At 57.6% G+C, this 24384-nt stretch overlaps 1 protein-coding gene across 5 annotated transcripts in view; it reads left to right on the forward strand.

Annotated features, from left to right (window-relative positions):
- The first annotated feature begins 1127 nt into the window (after positions 1-1127).
- LINGO1 (leucine rich repeat and Ig domain containing 1) overlaps positions 1128-24384 on the forward strand; it is a 213344-nt gene continuing 190087 nt past the window's right edge. For 2 of the 5 annotated variants that reach the window (XM_021668247.2, XM_021668249.2), the window contains exon 1: positions 2550-2614. The gene's annotated coding sequence lies outside the window, so the exon portion shown is untranslated. Of the gene's footprint in view, positions 1146-2549; positions 2615-4311; positions 4438-24384 lie in introns of those variants that run through there. The other 3 variants (XM_012457666.3, XM_064382841.1, XM_064382833.1) reach the window with 2 other exon arrangements.

Consider the following 24384-nt stretch of genomic DNA (forward strand, 5'->3'; position numbering starts at 1 on the left):
GGAAGGACACAAGGGTCCACTCTGCCCAGAGAGGCCGCTGTACCTGACTGCCTACGTGCAGAACTCCCGGGTAGAGGGAGTAGGCCTGGGCTTGCTGGGGAAAATAAATGACACAGACTTAGGTTCATCCCTCCCGTGGCACATACCAGCTTGCTCCCGTTCCTAGGGAGGGAGTTAGGCTCAGAGAAGGTAGGCCACCTACTTGAGTTTGCACTGCATAGCTGGGCAGAAATTCCCGAGCACGGACACGAAGGCTGTGTGGCTCCCAGGACAGCAGAAGTCAGCGGAAGAACTGGACGGTGGGACATGGCTGGGGATGCAGGCTGCGATCGCTGCTCTGCATGGATGTCAGAGACCCTGGGGAAAGGCTGTTTGTCTCCGTGTGGGTTCCCTAGGGCTTACCTGGAAGCCCTGGGAAGACTCCTCAGGAGGCGTGCTGAGCCAGAGCAGGCAAGAGCCGTGAGCTCATCTCCCTTGAGGCCCCCAGAAGTCTAGTAGGGAGGCAGAAGGAAAACGGCCAGGGAAGGAAGGAGAGCGAGGGCAATAGGGACTTTAGGATGGGCCACGAAGCCAAGCTCAGGCACGGGGAAGAAGAGGCCATTGCTGAGTGCCCGCTGTGCTGGGCCATTCCAGAGCAGCATCTCTCATGGATTCTTCACCAATCACCTTACTGGCAACATACATTTATTCCCATTGTACAGAACAGGACACTGAGGCTGGAACTGACACTGGATGTGCCTGATACAAAAGTTTTCACAGGACGCCTTCATGATGGGTGGGGACAGGAGCTTGGCCCTTCCTAGACTCACATCACAGCCACAGAGCCTGGGCTTCTCCTACTCCCAGCTCCCGTCAGCAGGGGGAGGCTGTGCTGCGTCTGGTTGTGGATACAGGACTAGAGGTTGGGTCTGGGCTTAGACCAGAGGAACAGAAGAGTAGGCCGCGTCTGGCAAAACCTGCCACACTTGGCAAGCCCTTAGCCATATCCCTGTGGTGGCTGAAAGGCGAGGGTGGGGGCTGCTGCCTAGATTTGCCAAGCAGCCGCTCTGCTGCTGCCGCAGAACAAAGTGGAAACTCCTCAAATCAAGGATTTAGAGCTTCTCTTCCCTCCAGAACATCCATCGCTCCCTGTTTCCCACTTCCAGGTCTTTGCACATGCTCTTCTCTTGGCATGGGATGCCCTTTCTGTTCCTTTCTGCCTGGCCAGTTCTTACTCATCCTCACGACCTGGCTTCAATGTCACCTCCTCCAGGACCTCCTCCACCCCCTCCCCCCAGCTCTATCATACCTCTCTTATTTTCTGCAGGTAGGAATGTGTCTAAGTCATCTACGTGTCTCCGGGACCTGGCACGGGATGGGACACATGACAGCAACTTCCTGGACAACGGGCAAAATGCGTCCCCCGGCAGGGTTGGGGAGCAAGGGACGGTCTGGTGTGGGAGCAAGGGTGGGGAGGGGTCCCTGAAGACCAAATGCTCATGTGCCAGACTTGTCCAGGATCAGGCTGACCAGGAGACTTGGAGTGCACTTTAAATCCCAGGGGTGTCATGAGGGTCCAGGGAGATCTTAGATGTGAGAGAGCTCTGCAAAAGGTAGGTCCCTATAGCAACTCAACTTTGCCTTGATCCCTGGTTCCCCTGATGGGGCAGGAGAAGGAAGGTCGTGGATGGAGGGAGGGGCAGACCACGCCTGGTGAGTGTCTGGGGTGGCAAGGAGTGCAGTCTCAGCAGTGGCCTCAGCTCTCACAGGCAAGGAGGAGGGGGGACTCTGGGGGCCGAGGGCCTACCTTGGGACTCCCTCTTCTATGGGATCTAGCACGGTGTCAGAGATGGGCATGGGATCAAAGATGATGGAAGCCATGCCCTTCCAAAGGGGGTAAACTGAGGTGCAGAGAGGGGCCGCATTTGTCCAAGGTCACACAGGAGAACCAGGAGGCCACCCCGTGAGCCCACCCCGTGAGCCCTGTTCTCCCTGCATGACAGCTGTCTTCACCTGCAGTTCAGACTCGGACGGCAGCTTCCCGGACCCCCTCCCCGGCCCCGCAGTCCAGGGCGCCCAGCCTACACCAACAGCCGCACACCGAGGCTGGCCGCTGAGCGCCCCCTGTATGGCGTGGTCCGGGCAGCTCCCCACCATCCTTCTCCTTGACTCACCTCCAGCCCCGAGGGCCGGGCTCCACGGCGGCGGACAGGGCGTCGCCCGCACGGCCCCGGCTGCGCCACCGACCCAGATTGTTCCTGCGCGGCGAGGCCCCCTCCCCGGAGCCCCCGGGTGGGGCCGGTCGAGCCGGGTGCGCTATCCCTTTAAGCCCGGGCGAGATGAGCGCTGTCAGCGGCAGCCTAGGCTAGCGCGGGACGTCGCCACCCTAGCGCCAAGCCGGAGCTAGCAGCCGCGGAGCCGCGGAGAGCGGAGGGGGCGGCGGGGCCGGGCGCGGCGGGTCCCCTCGCCGCCCACTGCGCGCTCGAACCCTGGGCCCCGCGAGCGGCGGGCGGCACCCGCTGTAATGCGGAGAATGTGAGAGGCAGCGCAGGGCGGTGGGGAGGAGGGGGCGCGGGAGAGGGCGGCGGCGAGACAGACGGAGAGCAGCGGGGAGACCGAGGACCGGGCTGGGCAGGTGGGAGAAGGCAGGGAGGCGCCGGAGAGGCCGGGCTGGAAGGGGGAAGAAGGGCGGCAGCGCAGAGGAAGGGGCCCGCGCTTCGGGCGGGAGTGCTGGAAGCCCGAGTCGGCACCAGGGCCGGGGTTCGGGTTGGGAGCGCGGCCGCGGCCCGGCCAGGCAGGATGCGGGAGCGGGGCCGCCCGCGGGGTCCCCACGGGGAGCAGCGGGACACCTGAGGCCGGCAGGTCCAGGAGGGGCGCAGGGCCGCGCTCCGAGGGCTCGGGCCGGCCCGGCCGGGGGGCCTTTGTGAGCGCCCCGGAGGGCGAGCTGGGAGTGCGGAGCCGGTGTGCGCGCCCGGGTGTGCGCGTGTGTGCGCGAGTGTGAGCGCGGGGCGGTGGGGCGCGCGGTAGGGATTCTGCCGGCGTCGCGGCGTGGCGAACAGGAGACAGGAGCGGGGCGCGCAGGGGAGCCGGGACCCTCCCGCGCACACGCACACGCACACGCCGCGCGCCCTCGCGCACACACACGCCCTCCCTGCCGCGCTCGCCGCCGCGGCCACCATCGCGGAGCCGAGCCCTGCGGAGCGGGAACCGGAGCCGGAGCGGGGACCGGAGGCAGCCGAGCCGGGGGATGCCGGCCCGGAGCGGAGCCGCGCGCGGACGGCGCGCCCGGGACGGTGAGTGTGGCCGGGCCGGGCCGGGCCGGTGCGGCGGGGCCGGGGCCGCAGAGGCGCAGGCCGAGGAGCCGGGGTATCTGCCCGCCGGTGGCGCCGCCTGCGCGGCCTCTGATTGGGCGGGAGCCTCGGGGGCAGCGGCGGGGGTGGGGTGCTGGGTGCGCGTCCGTAGGGGGCGTGCATGCGCGGGGCTGGGAGGGGGCGCGCTCGGCACCCCAGGCCTTGACCGTGCTCCCGCCCGCCGCGCGGCCCCGCCTCACCCTCACCTGCCGCTGCAGCCCTGGCGACTTGCAGCAACTTTGTGGAGCTCCTGGGGCGCGGCGGGCTGAGATGGGTGGGGACGGAGGCTTTCAGGGTGCAACTCTGGCTTTTCTTTACAGAGAAGAGAACGCAAGGGGAGTGGGGCGGGGGCGCGGGCCGGGCCGCGCCGCCTGGCGGGCGGAGGGGCGCGCCTCCGCCTCCCCAGTCGCGCAGCCGCCAGGTCTCTGGGACACCCACCCAGACCCGCGGCGCCGCGCTGGAGCCGCTCCAGGCGCCGGACTCCTGTGACCCCGCCAGGGTCAGGCGGGACCGCGCGGCGACAACTCCCAGGCCCGGGGCTCCGGAGGTTGTCTTTGCTGGCAGGCCGAAGACGCCGAGGTTGAGTTGGGGGAGTGCGGAGACGTGCCCGTGCGTGTCCCCGCGCCTTCTGCTCCTCCAGACGGTGGCTGGAACAAGGGAACTCCCCGCAAGGCGCTCCCCACCAGACCTGGACCCTCAGGAGTTCATAAGAGGCCGGGGATGGGAAGGGGCGTCTGCCGGCCTGGTGCTCCATCCCTGCATGGAGCCGTGCCCCGCGTGCCTCACTCTACATTGAGGTGGTGCTTGTGCTTTGTACCCTCCCCCCTGTGAGTCTCCTCCCACACTCTGGACCTGGCTGGCTGCCTGAGGGAACCTCCCCACACCCCTAACTGCCAACCCAGCCAGTCCTGTGGAAGCTGTGGTCCAAGATGGTGCCGCTGAGAGGGAGAGAGCCCCGTGTCTCCGGGAGTGAGAGGCCCAAGGAAGGGTCAGGGTCAGGACTCCTGCAGGCTCCTCATCCTCCTTGCTTCCAAGGCAGGTTCTTCCTCCTCTAGGAAGCCTTCTCTGGTCGCTCCTGGGTCCTTCCAGCATGGACTTCCCTGAGGTTGTAAGTGTCGGGATCCCGAGCAGCCCCCATCCATATGCCTTCTTTCCTGCCACTGACGCTGTGAACCTGTGCAGTTAGAAGTCTTGATCTCAGCCTGGACGCTGCGTGGAGGGGTGTGGTGGCTGGACCAGTCAGTATCTACCTGGGTCTCTGGAGTATGGTAATGTCTATGGTAATATCAGCTTTCAGGCTTAAACCTCACTTCTGCCTCCATTGTCCCTCTGCAATCTCTCAGCCACTTTGTGAGAATGCAGGACCTGTGGGCAAGGTTCTTATCCATTTCACAGAGGAGGATTTTGTGGCAGAGATGGAGGTCGTCTTCTAAGTCTCAGGACAGCCCTTTTCTACTTCGAGGGCATCCACTGACCCTGGTCTTTGGTGAGGCATGGAGGGCACCCAGGCCTTCTTTATTGACCTGGCAGGTGGGCTCCTGCTGCGTGTGACATGGCCGGCGGCTGTTCTCAGCTGGAAGCAGCTGAGCAAAGGCTCCTAACCTGTGGGACCTCTTGACCCTAGCCTGTTAAATATGTGCTTCCTGGATTTGGGGCCAGAGGCTGTCTGTGCTTTGCTTGATGGTTTGGAAGTCTGGCTCCCGTCATCCTCTGGGCCGCTCAGAGTTCACTACCATTCTGGGGATCCGAATCAGCCCTGCCCAGCCTGGCACTCTAGGCTGGGTCCTGGCATTGTCCTGTTTGGGCCCCAGAAGCCTTCCTACTCTCCATCCTAGAGCCCCTTCGTGGGCCAAAGCGTTCCCCATGGAGATGTAAACGTACACTGGCGGGGATTGGAGGGGACCCTGGTGGCCATTGGCCCACTCAGCCCCAGGCAGGCTTTCCTGACTCGCCTTAGTCCTGCTGGCAGCCTGGACTCATCCCCAGGTCCTTCGAGGTAAGAGCTGTTGCCCAGGAGTTGCCACTGGGGGTGGAGCACCGTGTGCCGCATGCGCAGCCTCTGATTGGGCGGGAGCCTCGGGGCCACCAGCGGGGGTGGGGTGCTGGGTCCTGGCGGTGGCCTCCTCAGCCTCTGCTGGCTTTCCCCTCCCGGGCAGCCTCCCTCTGCCTCTCCACACTCCTCCCTTGTTGGCACTGGCTGATACGGCTTTCTTAAGCCATTGTTTTTTAATTCTCTCTCTCTCAGCTCCTCTTCCTCTTCCCCCCTGGCCCCCTAAGCTCCAGACTTTTTTTTGCCTCCTGGGTGTTAACCAAAGCTCTGATTGACATCCAGGTGGCTGGAGCAGTGCAAGATGCCTGGCCCGGCCCCACCCCTATCATCTGCGCCTTCAGTTCTTCTGGTCCCTCCACCCCCACCCCAACCAACTCCAGCAAGATGAACCCTTCGTTTGGGGTCTTAAGCCATGGTGAGGGGGAGATTGGGGCACTTCTTTGACCCCTGGTCTGTTCTGTCAGGGGTGAAAATTCCAGGCAGGGGCTCCCAGACCCTACTGATTGCCCCCTTTAGGAAAACGGCCACTTCTCCCTGCCCCCAACCTCCTGACTGGGAGGGGGCAGTGCCCAGTGTGACCCCCTTAATTTTCCTCCCCAGCCAAGACCTGACCTTGCTGTATTTGTGTTTTAAATTGTAAAAATATTCTAACCAATCCAGTGATAAGAAGTTACTGAGTGGGCTGGGCCTTGGGGTGACTCGAGGGGAAAAAGCTGCCCCTGAGCACTCAGGTATATATTTATGGGGGCTGAGGGCCACCCTGACCAGTCTTAGAGTTCCTTCCATGGGCTTCTGGGGCCCAGACCCTTGTTCCCAAGAACCACACCTTGGCACTTACTCTCCATGGCCTGGAATCCTACCCTTGGCCTCCCTTCACATTTGGAGGTATCTTCTGGCTTGAGACCTGGACTGAGTGCTGGGGATACCAGTGATGAACCCGGGCCCCTCCCCAGATGGGCTCTGAAAGGGGAAACAGATTTGGACCCATGCCTCTGGGTGTGAGCGGAGCGGGCTGGGTGACCGAGAGGCTCAGTGAGGGAGTGGCGAGGGGCTGTTTCAGAAGGAGGGGGCTGGCGGGGTCTTGACCTGCTGAAATTTTCCAGCACTTGGTCGAGGCTCAGCAAATATTTGTTGACTAAATGAGCAAATAGAGAATGTGAACATGAGTGGGGACTTTCTAGGAAGATGGCACGGCGCTGGCAAAGGCATGGAGGTGGGAAGCGCTGGGTCAGGGTAGAACATGTTTGCAGTGGAGTAGTTCACTCAGGGGCATGGAGAAGGTTGGCACCGGACAGAAGAAGATCCTCAGTGCCCATCTGAGGAGTGTGGGCTGATTGCGAATTCAGGGCTTGCAGAGTTGACTGATGTTCTGGAGGGACACAGATTTGTGACATACAGCACTCCTCTGGGGGTCGTGGGAGGGGTTGTCCCGGGGCTGGGAAGACCTGCGGGGGTGATCTACGTCGTCAGAGTTGGGTGAGGGCTCAGGATACATCAGTCCCACCCCCTGGGTATACAGAAGTGGCAAGCGCCTCCACTGGCCCTGCCACTGTGTGCGCTTCAGTAAGCCCCTGAGGCCTTGGGTCTGCCTCAGTTTCTGAGTCTGTAAAGTGGACACGTTTATGTGTCTCCATGGATAACTGGAGTGAGTTTGAGTAGGAGTTTGTAACCTGGGAAGAGGGCTACAAAAGGAAGGGGTAGAGGGCTGTTCAGCGTGCTATTTGATGGAGGAAGAGCTTGAGGCCTAGAGCAGGGCGGTGACTAGCACAAGGTCACTAAGCAAGTTGGGAGCGGGCACTGCAGCCTCTGTTTTTCTGGCTGTGACTGTGGCTTGCTGGGCAGGGGTGGGTGGTGCGGCTGGGGCCTGGGGCCTCGCAGAGGACGTCCTTAGGCAGCTGTTTCAGCACTCCAGCTGTCTGAGAGCATATGGGGCCATATGGCCACAGCAGGGGAGGTGCCAGCCGCTGGACGAGGGATAGCAGCTGCCACTATGGTCTGCTGGATCTGTGTGGGCACTGCCAGCCACCAGGGTCAGGGCGGGAGGGGACTAGAACGGAAGTTTGGTGTACAGGTTGGTTTGGACATGGAGGCTGGGCCTTGGCAGGTGGCCCAGTTCCAGCACCCATCTGCCAGGGCAGCTGGATAGGCTGCTCCATGCTCAGGACTGATCCAATTAGCTCAAGGCCAGCTGTGCCAGCCATCCTCCTCACATGCCCCACCCAGCTCTGATGGCTCTGCCATGGGGTGGCACAGTACCTCTGACGTCAGGGTCACTGGCCTTTGTGGAGTTTGTGTGTATGTGACATGTCCCCACACTCTGAATGCTGATTCTGAGGCTCTGAGACTTTGGGGTGTGGAGTGGCTCCTCAAATCAACCAGGTGGATCCAAGGGGCCTGGGCTTGGATGCCAGATGGAAGTGGGTTTGAACCCTGGCTCAGCTGCTTCAAGCTGGGTGAGCTTGGACAAGTCAGTTTACTGAGCCTCGCTTTCCTCATGGGTGTCATGGGGGGATCATATCTACCTTAGCCCACTTGGAAATAATGCATGTAAAGCAGGCACTAGCCCGAGGCATTGGAGGGCCTCAGTCAACGTTAGCTCATGTTTTACCCTCTGCAGAAAAGGAAGGTGGGTCGGGTTGGAGTTTCAATGTCCAGATAGAAGTAAAGAGGAGCTTTATTGTTCTTATTTTCCAAGGCAAAATTTGCTTTATAATTTTGTGTTTTTATACTCCTTCTTTTGTTTAGTCCTCACGGTAGTTCTATTAAAGTAGGCAGACAGCATTGTTTCATTTTACAGATGAGAAAACTGAGGCCATGGGCGGGAAGTGATTCTCCAGAAGCCGCACAGTGAGTTAGGCTTGATCCTGTCTCTGGACTCCTGGTCCAGTGTTCTTGCACCACAGTGAGGCTTCCCAGACTTCTGGGGTGGAGACTTGGGGAGGAGTGGCTTTGTCTTCTGTCTAGACCAGCTTGGGGGTTCTAGAGACTCCTTTCTCTGCCCTGTTTCCATTATAAGTGCAGGGACAGGCTGTCATGGTGACTGGTAGCCAGTCTCAGCTGGGGCTGGAATGAAGGATGCTCAATGAGGCAGCATCTGCTGTGTTTCTCCGTCTGCCCAGCACAGGGAGGGGCTGAGACTGGGGGACTTCCTGGGGGACAGGAGATGAGGGAGGGAGGAGTGAGGGGTGGACCTTCACCTCCCAGGCAGCCCTGGCCATGCCAAGGTGAGCAGGCCTGAGCCTTCTGGGGCAGGGTGGGGAGGGCGCTGGGCCCTGGCCCTTCCTGGTGTGTAACCTTGGATAGATCACTGTCTCTCTTTGAGCCTCGGCTTTCCCCTTTGGACACCGGACAGAATGATCTCCCTGCCTGTCTTGCAAGGCTATTTTTGAGGCTCTAATACGCATTTTTATACATGGCAGGGCATTATAAAAACATGCTATTTCATAGCTGTAATTCCAGGAGTCCCCTGTCCTACAGTTTGATGATCTATGATCATTTAGTGAGTCACTTTTTGGGTGCCTCCTCTGGGCCTGGCTGTGCTGGGTGCTATGGGGACAGAGATGAGTAAGACCAGCCTCTGCCCTCTCGGGGCGTGCAGCCTGGTGGAAACTGTGGACAGGCCTTCCCAAGCCAGGCTGGCTGTCACGCTCTCACCCAGCACCCTTCCAGCACCCCCTGTTACTTCCGGGCTGGCAACCTGACCCCTCATGTTCCACCCCAGCCCTCTCTCTCAAGTACCTCTCTGTGTTCCTCAGGCTCCAGCTAGTCACACACGCTGTCGCTTTCCTCCTCCATGGTCCTTTCACCTGAGAGTTATCCCCCGATCTCTGTCCATGTAGATTCCACCGACTTTTTAAGACTCAGCCCAAATGTCACATAAAAAACAAGCAAAAAAACCAAGGCCAGGTTCAGTGGCTCACACTTGTAATCCTAGTACTTTGGGAGGCTGAGGCAGGTGGATCATGAGGTCAGGAGTTCGAGACCAGCCTGACCAACATGGCGAAACCCTGTCTCTACTAAAAATACAAAAATTATCTGGGTGTGGTGGTGCGCACCTGTAATCCCAGCTACTCCAGAGGCTGAGACAGGAGAATCGCTTGAACCCGGGAGGCAGAGGTTGCAGTGAGCCGAGATCACGCTACTGCACTCTAGCCTGGGCAACAGAGCAAGACTCTGTCTCAAAAAAAACCAGAAAACAGAAAACCTCCTGGTTATCCCTTCTGAAAGTAGCCCATTGTTCCTCAGAACTCTGGGAACAGTATATCAGCTTTATGTTTAGGGAACGTTTATGATTTACTGTGTACCCACTGTGTGCAAGGCCTGGGTGGCGGTTTGCCTTTCTTTTGACTTGGGAGCACCTTGGTGGCAGGGACTGGGCCTATCCATCTTGGGTTCCTGGCTTGCCTGGGGGCCAACTAGGCTGATCAGGGGCAGGCAGTGCCTCCCTCAGGGCCTCTGTGGCCTCTGCCACTTCCTTCCTGGGTGGTCCCTTGGGCCTGGGGATGTGGGCTGGGCCCAAGACATCTGTTTAAGAAGCTCCTGAGTTACAGGTTGCTTTGCTGCTGAGACGCTCACCATAGATACGGCCCTCCCTGTCCCTGAAGGCTGTGCCGGGCTGAGGTGGGGGCACCCTGTCACTGGCCACACGTAACTCTCCCCGATGAATTGCACGGCGCTCAGCAATTAGCAGTTGATCATTTGGGGTACTGATAACTCTCCATTATCGATCCATGGAGGGGAGCCTGGCCAGTGTTGGCGAGGGTCAGCTGGGCCTGGCTGGGAGATTGCAATCATGGCCATTTTTTTCTGACCAGGAAGCTCGATAAACAGGAGCCAGAGAAAGAAATGCAAGCCCCGCTGTCTCTGGCCCACACTGTTAGTGGGAGTAGGGAGAGCTGGAACAGCAGGGGAGCTTTTGCCCACCTCCTCCACCCTCTATTCTCCACCTTCCTTATTTTGCTTCCAGCCTCTTCTGGCTCTGGGCCTCAGCTTTCCCATCTGTGAAGTGGGGATTTCAGTTTCTTTGTCTGGTGACACTTTGCCTTTGAATGAGATGCCCAGGCAGTTACCGTCTTGTCATCATTTCTACTCCACAGGTGGGGGCATTCTGAGGCTCCGAGAGGTTGGTGGCTGCATGAGGATGGAATCAGAATCAGGACCCTCAGCCCCGGGCTGCTCTGCAGAGGGCATGGGGAGCCTGGTGGGTGGGGGAGGTGTGGTCAAACGGCAGCAGTCACCTTCTAAAGGGCAGCATCTGGCTTCTGAATGTGTTAAGGCTTTTAAATGTGCAGCTAGGGCTCAGTGGAGTTTGTGAAAAAGCGAATTCTAGGGAAGCAACATAAAGGAGGTGGTGGGGGGACGGGGAGGGAGTGCTTAACCTACTTAAGAGACCCAGTTGCCTTTCAGGCATGCCAGGAGCACTGGGCATTGTGTGTGGGGCTCCTGCCTGGCTCATGTGACCCTGCTGTTTTTTTTTTTTTTAAATTTTGTTGGGAACATTTTCAGACATACGGAAAAGTAGAGAGAATATTCCAGGGAACTCCCCTATACCCTACATCTAAATTTAACAATTGTTGACGTTTTGCCACATTTTGCTTTATCTTTTTCCCAGAGTATTTTAAATTATAGACATCAAGCCATTTCACCCCTAAGTATTTCAGAATCCATCTCTAAAAAATAAGATAAAATATTTCTGCCTAACCTTAAGTGGTCTCAAATTTTTTTTTTTCATTTTATCCTTGAGAGATGAAGAATCTGATGGATGAGCAGACTGAGGCCTCTAAAGTGACTTGACCTGTCCAAGGTCACATAGTAGAGAGGGGGCAGGTCCTCTGCAGAGGCCCTGAGGCCCCGGCCACCCCACCTAGCCCTGCCCAGCAAGCCACAAGCACAGCCAGGAAAATTGAAGGCTAGAGTGCCGGCTCCTCCCTTGCTTAGGTGGGATCTAGGAGGCGGGCTGTGGGCGTAGCCCAGGATTGGGCAGACACAGGAGGGGCGGGGGAGGGGAGCGGTGCTATGGAGCCGGACCCCTCTGAGCAGTTCCTCTGGCTCAGGCTGGAGGTTCCACCTGGAAACAGGAAGTGACCCTCTTTTAGGTTCATTATCTCTCTTTCTTTTGTTTGCTGTGAGGATTAATCAGGAAAATCTAAAACAACTTCTTGTTTATTGTTAAATTCAGGAGAACGTTATCGGGCTCTGGCCATGCAGGGCCGGGGGAGCCCCTGTTGGCACAAGCAACTGGGCTGCCCCCACTGGCCACCCTGGGGGAGCAACGGGGAAGGTGGTGGGAAGGCTGGCCTGGCAGGAGGGACTGGGATCGGGTCTGGACAGCTGTGGGAATTGAGGGGGTGGGTGTTGGGGACTTGGGGTTGAGCCTGAGATCTGGGCTGGACCAAAGACTCTGTAACCTCAGAACAGAGATGGGAAGTGAAACTCCAGGGGGTGAGCTTCTTGGGTATGTGTGGACATCAGGGAGGGCCTCAGGCTGCCTGAGGCCATACTGAGGAGCTCTCCTCTGTCCTTCGGCCTCCTTCCCAAACCTGGACTCCTTCTGGGAGGCTGCGGCAGGATGAGTGCCCCCCACCAGCCCAAGGTAGCTACAGGTCTCCCTGGGCTTCCCTGCCTCCTTGGTGTTAGGGTGATCCCTCCCCAGCACTCTCTGATGCTTGGGACTCTCTGAGGGATCCCAGAGGTCACAGGTATGGAGTCACAGAATGCTGGAACTAGAAGGCGTACTTAGAGATGACCTCATTCCTCCTCTAGGTTCCAGATGGGAAACTGAGGCACAGGGAGTGGCCAGTTGTCTCAGGTCTCACAGTGAAGCACTGCAGAGCCTTGGCAATAAGTCAGGCGTCTGGCTTCCCAGGCCCAGGATCTTCTGCTTCCAGGCCACATGGGCTTGTCATTCAGGACCCACTAGTGCTCCCCTGGGTGCAGAGCCGGGAGGCTGGATCAGCTGTGGAAGGGCTGCCAGTCACCCCGGGGAGTGGGCCTAGGAGCCCCCCATTAGGGTCTGCCCTCCTCTCTCTCCCTCTCCTCGCTGGATTCCTGTGTGTCTGTGTGTGTGAAGAGTATGTATGTGTGCATGTGCACGTGTGAGTGTGTGTAGTGGGGGTGTGCATGTGTGGTGGTGGGGTGTGTGAAATGTGTGCATGTGGGGGTGGGGGTGTGAAGCGTGTGTACGTGTGTGTGTGTCATGGGGTTGTGTGAAGTGTGTGCATGTGTGTGTGGTGGGGTGTGTGTGAAGTGTGTGCATGTGTGTGGTGGTGGGGTGTGTGAAGTGTGTGCGTGTGTGTGGTGGTGGGGTGTGTGAAGTGTGTGCATGTGTATGTGTGTGGTGGGTGTGTGCGTGAAGTGTGTGTGTGTGGTGGGGTGTGTGAAGTGTGTGCGTGTGTGTGGTGGGGCGTGTGAAGTGTGTGCATGTGTATGTGTGCATGTGGTGGGGTGTGTGAAGTGTGTGCATGTGTGTGTGGTGGGGATGTGTGTGAAGTGTGTGCATGTGTGTGTATGTGTGTGTGTGTGCATGTGTGTGTGTGTGTGTGTGCCTAGTTACCCGGGAGGAGAAGAGCTGTGCAGGTTTGGGAGGCCTCAGTGGAGTGTCCTGAGGCTCAGCCATCTGGGACTGAGACTGGTCTCCTGTCCCCTTCCTTGCCCCCACAACAAGGAGGAGCACCCCGATTAGTGCCAGGCTTACCGTTGGGCTCATTCTTGAGGTCAGTGGGGAAGGAGGGTGGGAGAGGCCCCTGGGAGAAAGGCAGCCAGAAGGGGCGTGAAAGGCAGAGACATCAGAACACACCTCCCTGCTCTCCAGCCCTGCAGCACCACCAGACCCACAGCAAGCCTGTGTGTTCTCTGCAGCTGGGGAAGGAGATGAAACCACCTCACCTCAGACCAGTGGCTCAATAGGAGCTGTGAGACAGGGGCACGTCGCCACCTCTCCCAGGCATCTGTTTCTTTCCTGCAAAACAAGGCAGGGGCTGGGCCTCGTCTGCTCTTAGAGCGAGGTGGGGAGGATGGGTCGTGGCTGTCCGTAGGTTGGTCCTTCACTCCCCTGCTGGGCAGGAAGTAGACTGGAGGGGTCACAGGAGACGGTACGGGTCCTTGCTGGTTGGGGCAGGGGCATAGCCTCTTTGCGTTCCCACAGTGACTATGTGCTAGATCCCAGAGGAACTTGGAAGAAGGTTACCCTCATTTGTGTGCACAGCTGTTCTGCAAGGTGGACATTAGTGACTCCATTTTACAAATGAGGAAACTGAGGCTCAGGGTGGTCACCCGCCTGCTTAGGGGTAGGGCTGAGATTTGTGCTCAGGACTGCCTGTCTTCTCTGGATCCTGGTGCCTTTGAGGCCTGGTTTCTGCTCTCAGCCTCATCACTGCCTGCTGCTCTCGGGGTTTCTGTGTCTGTCTTTGTGCACTGGGGCTGGGAGGGTGGCAGAGGGCTCCACTGCAGGCCTCAGGCCGGAGGGAGGCATGCTCTTCATCCCTCTGGGAGGCTGAGCCTCCATCCACCTGGCCCGGCAGATTCTACGGGCTCTGGCTGAGGATTACAGGAGTTCTTGGAGGAATCCTTCCTCAGCCAAGCACAATGAGAGGATCCTGGCCCTGCGCTCGGGGATTGGGCCTCCATGAGCGTGCAGAGCATTAGAGCCTCCAGTGCCGTTAGCTCCCAGCTGGCGCGTGCCTTTCAAGTGAGCATTTGTTGGGTGACTGCATGTGGAGTGGGAGCCTGAGTGCACACATATGGGCCATCCCGAGGTCTGAGGGTTGAGAGTGAGATAGGGCAGAGGTGAGTTCACTGAACCCTTATGAAGTGTTGGGCACAGTGCCAGATGCTTTACCTGTATTACCTCATTCAGTCCTAACAACGACCCATGAGATGTGCACGATCGCTATCCCCATTTAACAGATGAGGAAACGGGCTCAGAGAGATTGAGGGACTTGGTGGAGATCACACAGCTAATGAATGGAGGAGCTGGCATTTGAACCTAAGAGCACTGCTTCTGCAGGAGGTTGTGCCTGTGTGCCAGCCAGAGGGGAGTCTGTGCTGCAGATGGGATGAAGGTGCTGCGGTTTCAGGCACAGGTGTCTGCTCTGAATTTGGAGGGAGGAGATCGAGGGTCCAGCAAAAGTCCAGGTGGAGGAGGGGTTCAGTGGCAGAGCCCGGCTGGCAGGCCAGCATTCGGGTCCAGGGCTGTGTGATCTTGACTCAGCTTCCCTGCTCTGGGTCCGTATCCTCAAACCTGCCCTGCCTCCCTCTCAAGGCCTCTGCCCCGATGCAGGAGTGCCTCCTTATGTGAGACCGAGTGTGGCACTGTGCCACGTGGGGGAATCTGCAGATCAGGCTGGAGAGGGCCTGGGCTGTGTAGGCCTCCAGTGCCAGCCTGCAGTGCTGGTGTGTTCTCTGGATTTTGAGCAGGGGAGAGTTGTGTCCAGTCTGAGGTTTACAGGGATGGATCTCTGGTGGCCAGGGGCCATGGGTGGTGGGGAAGGGTGAGCAAGCAGAGAGCAGCTGGGGGCTTTTCCCCCCTCACCCCCAGGCTGCATGGGTAAGGCCACCTCGTTATCTTTGATTCTTTTCCCCTCCATTCCCTGTCTCCTAGAATGTGGAGCTGGGTGCAGAGCAGGGGAGGTCCCTGGCCCCTTCCAGGCCTCTCCTTCAGAGACTGTAAATATTTTGTCTCCACCATCTCTGCGGCTGGAAATTGCTGCTTTTAACGCCTTTCTTCTTTTGCTTGATACAAGCGAACGCTGGAAAAATTCCGTGCTGGGCGCTCGCTCTGTTGCTTCTGCTTGTGCCCAGAGTCCCCTCCAAAAACTCTAATTGCTTTTAAGCTGCGATAGTTGGCAAAAGCAAATTTCTTTACATTATGGAGGAAAGGGGAAAAATCTACCAGATTTTCTTCTTCCCTTTTCTCCCCCGTTTTGACTCTTAGCTTTTGTTTTGAGTTCTCTGCGCTGCTGGCTGTGGTCCTGGGAGAGGAATAGAGTAGAAGAGACGTGAGCAGGGAGGCAGGAACACTGAGGGACAGGGCATTTTGCCTCTTTGTGCCTCAGTTTCCCCATTTACAAAGTGATTGTATGTCCATTCATTCATTCATTCATTCGTGCACTAGAGGTTCCCTGAGCACATCCATTTGAAGCAACCAGGATTGGTTGCTGTGCCCAGGACAGAGCCTGACACATTGTGGGTGCTCCGTTAAGGTTGGCCAGCTGGATAAACAGTTCCGCTGGCAGCCACTTTGCCAAGTTCTGGGAACGCACAGGATGATTCTGAAGCAGCCGCTGCTCAGGACAGCTCACTGATTAGAGGGCACCAGCACACAGACATCATCACTCCATTACTGAGTTGCACTACAGGTGGGTCCTGGGTACAGGGAGCATGGAGCAGGGCATGCTGGTGGACTCGGGGAAATCTGCTCGAAGGAGAAGCATTTGGATTGCACCTTGAAGAAGGGGTAGGAGATGGGATGAACTGGGCCAAGGAGGAGAGAATTCCAGACAGGAAACAGCACATGAAGGCAGGGAAGGGTGACCTCTGAGAAGCTGGGTGCGGCTGGAGCCGAGGTTGCCCAGATGGGCCTGAGATGCTAGGGAGAGTTTTGCATGGTGGGTGGGGAGTTTGGACTTGATCTCAAGGTAATGGGGAGCCCTGGAAGGGTTCTGAGCAGGAGCCTTATGCAGGGAAGATCCCTCTGGCTCCACAGTGTGGATGATGGGGGAGGAGAGGTGCTGGCTGGGAGGCTGGTCACCATGAGCCTGCGGGGGATGGGAGGATGGCGGTGTGAGTGACAAGCCTGGGGACTCCAATCCTGGCGCTCACCTCCTCTGCCTGTGCTGTGGGGAGAGGCACGCCAGGTCTTCCCTGAACCAGGGGGTTGGGGTCCCCTAGGGTAGCTGGGGAGGCAGGTGTCCAGTTGATAGACCTCTGCCTGTGTGGGGTTTGCTTCATTCTCTGTTCCTCAAGTGTACAGCCCTTTACAGTTTATAAAGCCCACTCACCTCTGACCCCTAGGTGGATCTGAAAACAGTCCCCTGGGGTGGGCAGAGCAGGCAGAGCAGGATGCCCGTCCCCAGTGGACAGATGTGGGTCAAGCTCGCCCCAGGGCCCTGCAGGCAGGTGGAGCTGGGGTGGGGATTTGAACCCAGGCTGGCACCTGCTCCACTTCTGCTGAGTACCCCTCCACCCCCGACCCTCTCCTCGCCTCTCCTCCTGAGCCCTGTGCTCCTTCCCTGTTTGCAGAGCGTGTGGGGCTTTTCAAAAGCATTAATGATAGAAAATAAATTGGAGTCGGAGAGGAATCATCTCTGGGCATTCTCGGAGGGCCGCCTCTGCCCTCGCGTCTCTCAGCCATATTGCTGCCGGCAGCCAGACCAGAATATGAATGAGTCTGGGACCAGCATTGCTCCTAATCTGCCGGGAAGCCCTCCCTGGTCAGACAGCACTCACCAGCGGCAGCACTGTTTGCAGTGGGGCCTCGGCGGCCGCTGGGCATCACCAACCCCGACTGATTTCTCGAGGATGGACTTGCAGCCCACGGCTGCCGAGGAGAGGTGGAGGGAGCCTCGAGCTTAGGTCCCTGCTCCCGCCAAAGCCCTCTGCCGGGGTGACAGCTCTGAGGTCAGCCTCGGGTGGGGTCAGGCATCCGTGCCTGAGGAGAGGGGGCACATGGAGGACCCTCAGTGGCTCTGGGTGTCTGTGGTGATCCTCATCTGGGTATTACGGCCTCCTGTGTGTCCTTGACCCTCTTGTCCTGTCTACTCCAAGAAACCTTCCTTGATCACTGCCCAGCTCACACTTTTTTCCACTTTTAAGCTTCTTGTGGCCCTTGGGGCCTACAGGGGATGGCAGGAAATGCACAGAGCTGGCTGGGCGTGACGCAGTAGGGGTGGTAGACTGTGGCAACACAGAGGCACCGGGACCCCCGGTTTGGAAGCCCTGCCATGGGCACGTCCACACACGGTTTTGCTAAGGAGACAGTGCCCTTGCCCCACAGACACAGCTCTCATCCGCCAGCTAGCAGGGAGGCCCCTGAGGGCAGGCCCTGGTCTCTGCCACTGCAACTTGTCCTTCCGTGGCAGGCCCAGCTAGGCATGGGCTGGGCACCTGGGCGGGCTTCTCACAAAGCATCAGAGACTCTGGGGACCTGGGGAATCGCTCAGAGTCACCCTCTTGCTTAGAGATGGGAACTGAGGCACAGAGATGGAGGGTGGGTGGAAGGCCTCTGTTCTGCTAGATGGAGGGTCGGTAGAAGGCCTCTGTTCTGCTCTTTTCAGATGGTGTAGCCCTGCCCTTATTAATCTTCCCAACGGGAGTAGGAGGGCAGTTTTTGTAGCTCTGTTTTAGAGAGGGGGAACCTGAGGCTCAGGGGCTGGCTCCAGCGAGCACTGCAGGCCTGCATTTGAATCAGTCTGTTGGAGCCCCAGTGCCAGCCATGTCTGTCTGGCAGGATTAGGGGATGCTGAGGCAGGCAGAGTCGCCCAAGGAGGACGAGGCATTTGTGCCCGGAGTAAGCCCAGCCAAGGGTGGGAGGCCTGGGATCCTGGCTCAGATCTACCACCAACTCCCTGTGTGACCAGGCCAGGCTGAGGGAGGCCCCTGGAGGGGTCGGGGCAGTTGGGGGCCCACTGAGGCCATGTGGCCTGGGCTTGGATGCCAGCCCTCCCAGCGCTCCCATCCAGCCCCTGCACTCTCTTGGCCCCAGGCTCATCATGAACCCTCTCACTCCTGTCATCTCTATGGTTGCTGTAACGTGGGAAGTGGTACCGCAGTACCCAGGAGGGGCCCGGGGCTCTGCAGGCCCCCTTAGCAGTGCCGACAGCCTGGGCAGCCAGGAAGCAAGAGAATGAGAGAAGGGAGCCCCAGGCCGCTGCCAGCTGGGCAGACTGCACAGTCCCAGGACTGCACACTCAGCCCTATAGCCTGGAGCCGGGGCAGGCCAGCCACACCCCTGAACATCCTTGTACACTCTCAGATGGACTCACATGAACCACTAGCTCTGGGTGTAAGATGGAGAAACTGAGGCCCGAGAGTCTGAGAATGAGACTCGGGGTTGTGGATCACTCACTCTGACCTCTGCCTGTCCAGCCTGTGCTGTCGCCCACCCTGATGGGGAGCTCACCCCTTACCCAGACAGCTTGCCCAACTTAACTCCCTTTCCTCCTAGTGACTCACACAGGGATCCTGGCTTGGGGCCCGGGGCCGCAGGACCTGTCCTGGTCCCTGCCCCAGCACCCCCTCCTGGTATGCGGTGCATATTGTGCCCGAGTCTGCTTTCCAGTGGGGGTGAGCCTTGCCCTGTTCCTGCCTGGTGCTTCTGGATCTTTGGGCTGGTGGCCCCTTGAGGAAGCTGATGAAAGCCACAGGCCCTGTGTTAGAGACGGAGCCAGTCCCTCCTGCGTGCGTATCATCATAGCCACTTTTGTGCGGTCTTAGGGCTCATAGACCTCTGTAGTCCTCCCTCCCTGGGAACCCTGGTTGGAAACTCCTGCTTCACTTATTCCCCAGGTGACATGATTAATGTCACCAGTTGTGCTACCTAGGATGAGATGCTAGGTGTTCCAGCCCCCAGGCCACAGTCTGCTCTACCCTGCTGCCTTGAGAAGGTCCCACTCTGTGTGTGGCTTAGGGGCTGAGAGCTGTGTGTATTAGGCTGTTCTCGTGTGGCCATAAAGAAATACCTGAGACTGGGCAATTTATAAAGAAAAGAGGCTTAATTGGCTTATGGATCTGCAGACCGTACCGGGAGCATGGTGCCAACATCTGCTCAGCTTCTGGGGAGGCCTCAGGAGCTTACTCATGGCAGAAGGCAAAGCGGGAACAGGCACTTCACAGGGTGAAAGTAGGAGTGAGAGGGACGGGGGAGTGCCACATGCTTTCAAATGGCCAGATCTCAGATGGACAGCAGCAAGTCGTGAGGGATCCTCCCCCAGGACCCAGCCGCTAGGCCCACCTCCACCCTGGGGATTGCATTTCACCATGAGATTTGCAGGGGACGTCAAACTATATCACTGTGAGAACCCATTCATTCGTTCTATAAACATGTTTTTTTTGGATTTCTGTTTGTTTGTTTGTTTTGTTTGGAGATAGGGTCTTGTTCTCTCTCCCAGGTTGGAGTGCCGTGATGTGCTCTTAGCTCACTATTGCTTCCAACTCCTGGACTCAAGCGATCCTACCACCTCAGCCTCCTGAGTAGCTGGGACTAGAGGTGTGTGCCACCCTTCCTGGCTCAGTCTACAAAATTTGTGCCTGATGCCTCCTCTGTGCTAGGCCTAGGCTGGGCTCTGGGGTGCAGAGAACAAGACCCAGCCCCTACCCCCGGGGAAGCCAGACCTGTCAGCAGTCACAGCTTAGGGGATGAGGGTGGGACAGAGGTGAGCTCAGGGTGGGAGTACCAGAGGGGCCTCACCCAGCCCTGCAGGGAGAAGCTTCTTAGAGGACAGTGGGGACTGGTTAGGGAGGGCAGGCATCCCCCAGGGGGAACAGCAGGTGCAAAGGCTTGGAGGCTCGGTTCGGTTGAGGAAGACAGGGGGCCCAGTCTGATTGGAGGGTAGTATTGGGAGGCACTGGGATCAGGCAGGAAGCTGAAGGCCACTTGGGGATGGGTCCCAGGGGGCCTGGTGGGCCCAGTAAGGAGATTGGGCAGGGAGCAGTAGAGATTCATAGAAGGGTGGAGCAGGCGGCCGTGTGGTTGGATCTGCATTTTGGAGTGCTCCCCTGGCAGCTGAAGATGGAACATGGGCAGGTGTGGAGTGTGGACAGGAGACCTCCAGGAAGCTGTGTTAGTTGGGGCTTGGACTCAGGTAGAGAGTATCATTCACCACCCATCAGGTGGAGTTTGCTGGTCCCTCTGGTCCTTGCCTCCTGGAGGCAGGTGGAACATGAGCTGTGCAAACAAATGTTAAGGGAAGGGGGCCTTCTGCAGGGGCCTCGTGCTCCTTCTGGGCAGTTTTCTCTAATTTGTTGATTGACTCACAAGTGGGAGGGGCATTTCCAGAATGGCCTGATCTCTGCAGTTTGCCATCTGCTCTTGGCCCCTCTGCAGGCCTGCTGGCTGCCTACACCTCCTAACACACACACACACACACACACACACACACCACTCACCCTGGGAAACCCATGGGGCACATGACACACCACACACGCACTATGCACATACACACATATACGTGGATCTGCTGTGTTTCTCTCCTCCAGAGACACACATGCTCTCTCTTTGCTGTCATCCCTGAGAGTGACAACACACACACACACACACACCCCTACTGATTGTAGATTACGGACACGCCTCTGCACCACCTGGAGCCCACACACCCTCCCGAGTACATCCCCGCAGACCCACACGTGACCGGTCTGTCTGTGAGTGCCACATACCTGTACGCGCCAGTCACCTCCATGCGCCCCCATGGGCTCATCCCCCCATCTCTGTACATGAAGGGAGAAACACACCCCAGCTTCTCCCTCTTTCCCTCCCTCTCTCCCTCCCTCCCTGCAGCACGGGAGCCTTGGAGCCCCCCTTTCCTGGAGTTTGCTGCAAAGGCCCTTCCTTTGTTCGCTTTACCCCAAGGGCTCTCCTGAGCCCCAGTTCTGGGTTTCCCAGGACTGTGACCAGCTCAGGGCTTCCTGGACACCCAGAGAAACCCCTGACCCTCGCCTAGGGAAGGCTGGAGCCGTGCTGAGGAGCCACAGGCCCTGGCTGCCAGTGTACCTTCAGCAGCCTTCTGCCCCTGTCCACCTTGGCCTGGCGGAGCACAGGCATGGGTTCCACAGTCTCCAGCTGAGGTTCTCAAACTGGTCCTAGAGCCCTAGCGTTTCCAGAAGGAGCCTCAGGGATATGAGGGTGGGGCTGGATGGGGCTGGGTGGATGGGTGTTGGTAACCTCCCCCTTCAACCAGAGCAGCTCTGCGTACATCTGCATTTCCTATTAGAGTCTGAGAAGGATTAAGAAAACCCATTAACTCTTTATTGATTTTGTGTTTCTGATTACAATAGAAGACCCAACAATACATTTGTGGAAAACAGAGGCCATGAAAGCCCCCTTGTCCCACTGCTTAGAGGTGACTGCTTTAAAGCCTGGCACACTATCCTCCAGCCTTTTGGGGCATATACCAACAAATCATTAATTACAGAAATGGGCTCATTCTGAAATAGCATTTTACAGCTTGATTTTTTTTCTCTGTTGTTGTATGTAGACGTGCCTCATTCTGTCAGATGGCTACAGAGTGTTCCATAGCGTGGACATGCCATATTTTATTTGAACATTCCCTTATTGATAAACGTTTAGGCCATTTCCACCTTCTTTTTCACTCTTACCAGCCATGTTTCCATGAGCATCCTTGAGTATGCACACAGGAGTGCTTGTGCTTCTATTTCATGGGAGAGGCTCCTAGAAGTGGAATTACCAGGTTGTAGAGTGTGTGGGTTAAAATGTTAATCAATATTGCCAAATTACCCTTCCAAAGGTTGAGCCAATTCCCCCTCCCTCCAGTGGTCTGTGAGTGCTCATTTTCCCACATCCTTGCCAGCACTGCTTGTTATCAGTCATTTAAATTTTTCCCAATCTGATAGGCAAAAAATGGTAACATGTCATTTTCATTTGCATTTCCCCGATCACTGGTGAGATACAACATCTTTTCCTGCATTTCTTGGCCAATTTAGTTCCTCCTCTGCAGATTTCTAATTCACTGCCAATTTTCCTCTTCTTTTGTCTTTTTTCTTATTGATTTGTAGGGGCTCTTTGCATATTAGTGATATTTCCTTCCAGTGTCTCATTTGCCTTTTAACTTTGTTTATGTGTCTTTTGCTGTACACGTGTTTTACGAGTTTATGTACAGTAGTTGGATTTGTTGAATTTTCACTTTATGGCTTCTGGATTTAATGTCTGGCATAGAAATGCTTCCCCCACTGCATCAGATTTCATTTCAAATAAGAATTTTTTGCTGAAAAATCTTTGCAAAGCCTTGGTTTGTAGGCTCCTTCCCAGCTGTGTGTCTGTTCCTCTTGGCAGCTGTAGGCCTGGCTCTGGGGGAGGGGAGGGGTGGCCCCATCCATTCATCCGTCTTCAGCTCTCTGCTCTCCCTCTGTCCAGCTGGCTTTGGGGTTGCTGCCGCTCTGTCTCTCTCAGAACCTCTGTCTCTCCTATGCTCTGCCCCCACTCCTCTGTCTCTGCTGTTTTCCGGTCCCCAGCTGGTTTCCCATCAGGCAGCAGTAACTAGGGACGTGAGGTGGCAGTGGTGGCAGGCCTTAGTGGGTTGGGGACAGGATGGCAGCTGTCATGGAATATGTCCCCCTCGCCCTCCACCTGCCAGGCTAGCCCCAAATCATGTGGTCTGGCAGGGGAGGCCCTGGCCTGTTTCTCTCAAAGAGACCTTTCCTGCCAGAACCCAAGGGCGGGCTCTGAGCCAACCCTAGTCCCTCCTCCATCAGGAAGCCTTCCAAGACAGCTCCCTTCCCACAGCCCTGGGCCTGGCCCTCCCTTCTGTCCTTGCTGGTCTTTCCCTATCCTGCCTTCTCAGTGCTGAGCTCCCCAGAGTCCACCTGGCTGCCTCTCAGGACCTTGGTTTCCACCAAGTGTAACGGGTCCTGGGAGGCATGGCACACACAGAGCTGGTGGGTCTTCCAAGCCAAGCTCTGGAAGGTGGTCCCTGTTACTCTCTCAGTACAGCCCCCACCCCTCAAAAAAATAAAAGGCACCAAAAATCACAAGAGAGAGTTTGCATGCTGCTGACAAAGAGATAAGGACTTGTGTTCCGTCGGGATGATGGCCAGCGGGGCTCACTGGTTCTCTGCTCACCCCAGGCTTAGTGTCACGCTAGCTCATGGGAGGTGCCCAGGAAAGAAAGAGAGAAAGGGCAAGGACCTAGGGTGCTAATGAGAAATATCCCCCATTGCCTCCTGGAGATGTGAGCCCCAGGTGGACTGGAGGGGGGCCTTGGGCTGGGGGAGCAGTTGGTAGAAAAGTCGGGGAAACTTGAGGTCTCTTAGAAGCATGGCTCAGTAGGGCATAACCTAAAACTCTGAGGTAACCTTCCCTGGGCTCCTGCGGTCCCTGGCCTTCTGTCCTGGCACCCACCCTCTGATCATGGTGGCCTGTCTCCTCTGAGCAGGAGCAGTGTCCTTTATTTCTCTTTGTTCCAGTGACAAAGCACATGGTAGATACTTAACAAAAGGAGAATGAATCTTAGGGAGTAGCTAGGGGCACTGATTGGAGGGTTCAGGTCTGGGGAAGAGAGACCTGGACTCTGGGCTTGGCTTCTTGGTTGACTTGCTGTGTGACCCTGACCTTGCTGGGCCTCAGTCTCCCCATCTGTACAGTGGGTGTGGCCTCTCAAGCTCTGTGATTGTCCTGTTGTCCAGAGCAGGCACAGGCCTGTGTGACACACACACGAGGCACACCTGCCAACGCCCTGCTTTCTGATCGGTGTTTGCTGAGTGTGTACTGGGTGCCAGCCCCACTTACTGCCGAAGCCACTTCGTCAGAGTCCTTGAATGGCTCTTTCTGTGGAGGTCTCACATTCTCCGGGACATTTGCTCATTCTGCTGAACACACGGGCTGCACAGGCTAAGAGCTCCCTGGGCCCCACTGAGGTGGCGAGGAGCCAAGAGGGCAGGTAGGAGGCCTACAGCTGGGGTTTCATGTCTTTCTGGGGACCTGGCACACTGGCAGATCCCATGTCCAGGAGAGTGCCCAGCTCCCACTGTGTCTCCTCCCCTGCCCCAAATCATTGTCATGCTCTGCCTGTGGTCCCATTTCCATAGCAACTCCTTGTGATGCCACAAAGGAGAGTGGGAGCTTCAGGAAGGTTTGGGGGGAAGGGAGCAGGACGTCCATTCATTGTCTGGGAGCATGGCACCTGGGGGCCCCGAATGGCACTGTGGGGATGGCTTACTCTGCCACCTTAGGTGGAGCTGGGCTCAGGGCTGCCAGCCAGGTGGTCTGGAGGCCTTCCAGGGACAGGGCTGCCCGGGTTGGCCTGGGCCCGGCTGGCTCGTACCAGTCCACTGGGATCC

The sequence above is a fragment of the Aotus nancymaae genome, unplaced genomic scaffold, assembly GCF_030222135.1.
Source record: "Aotus nancymaae isolate 86718 unplaced genomic scaffold, 86718_ANA_hifiasm-v0.15.2.pri h1tg000003l, whole genome shotgun sequence".
In the NCBI taxonomy this organism is placed as follows: Eukaryota; Metazoa; Chordata; class Mammalia; order Primates; family Aotidae; genus Aotus; species Aotus nancymaae.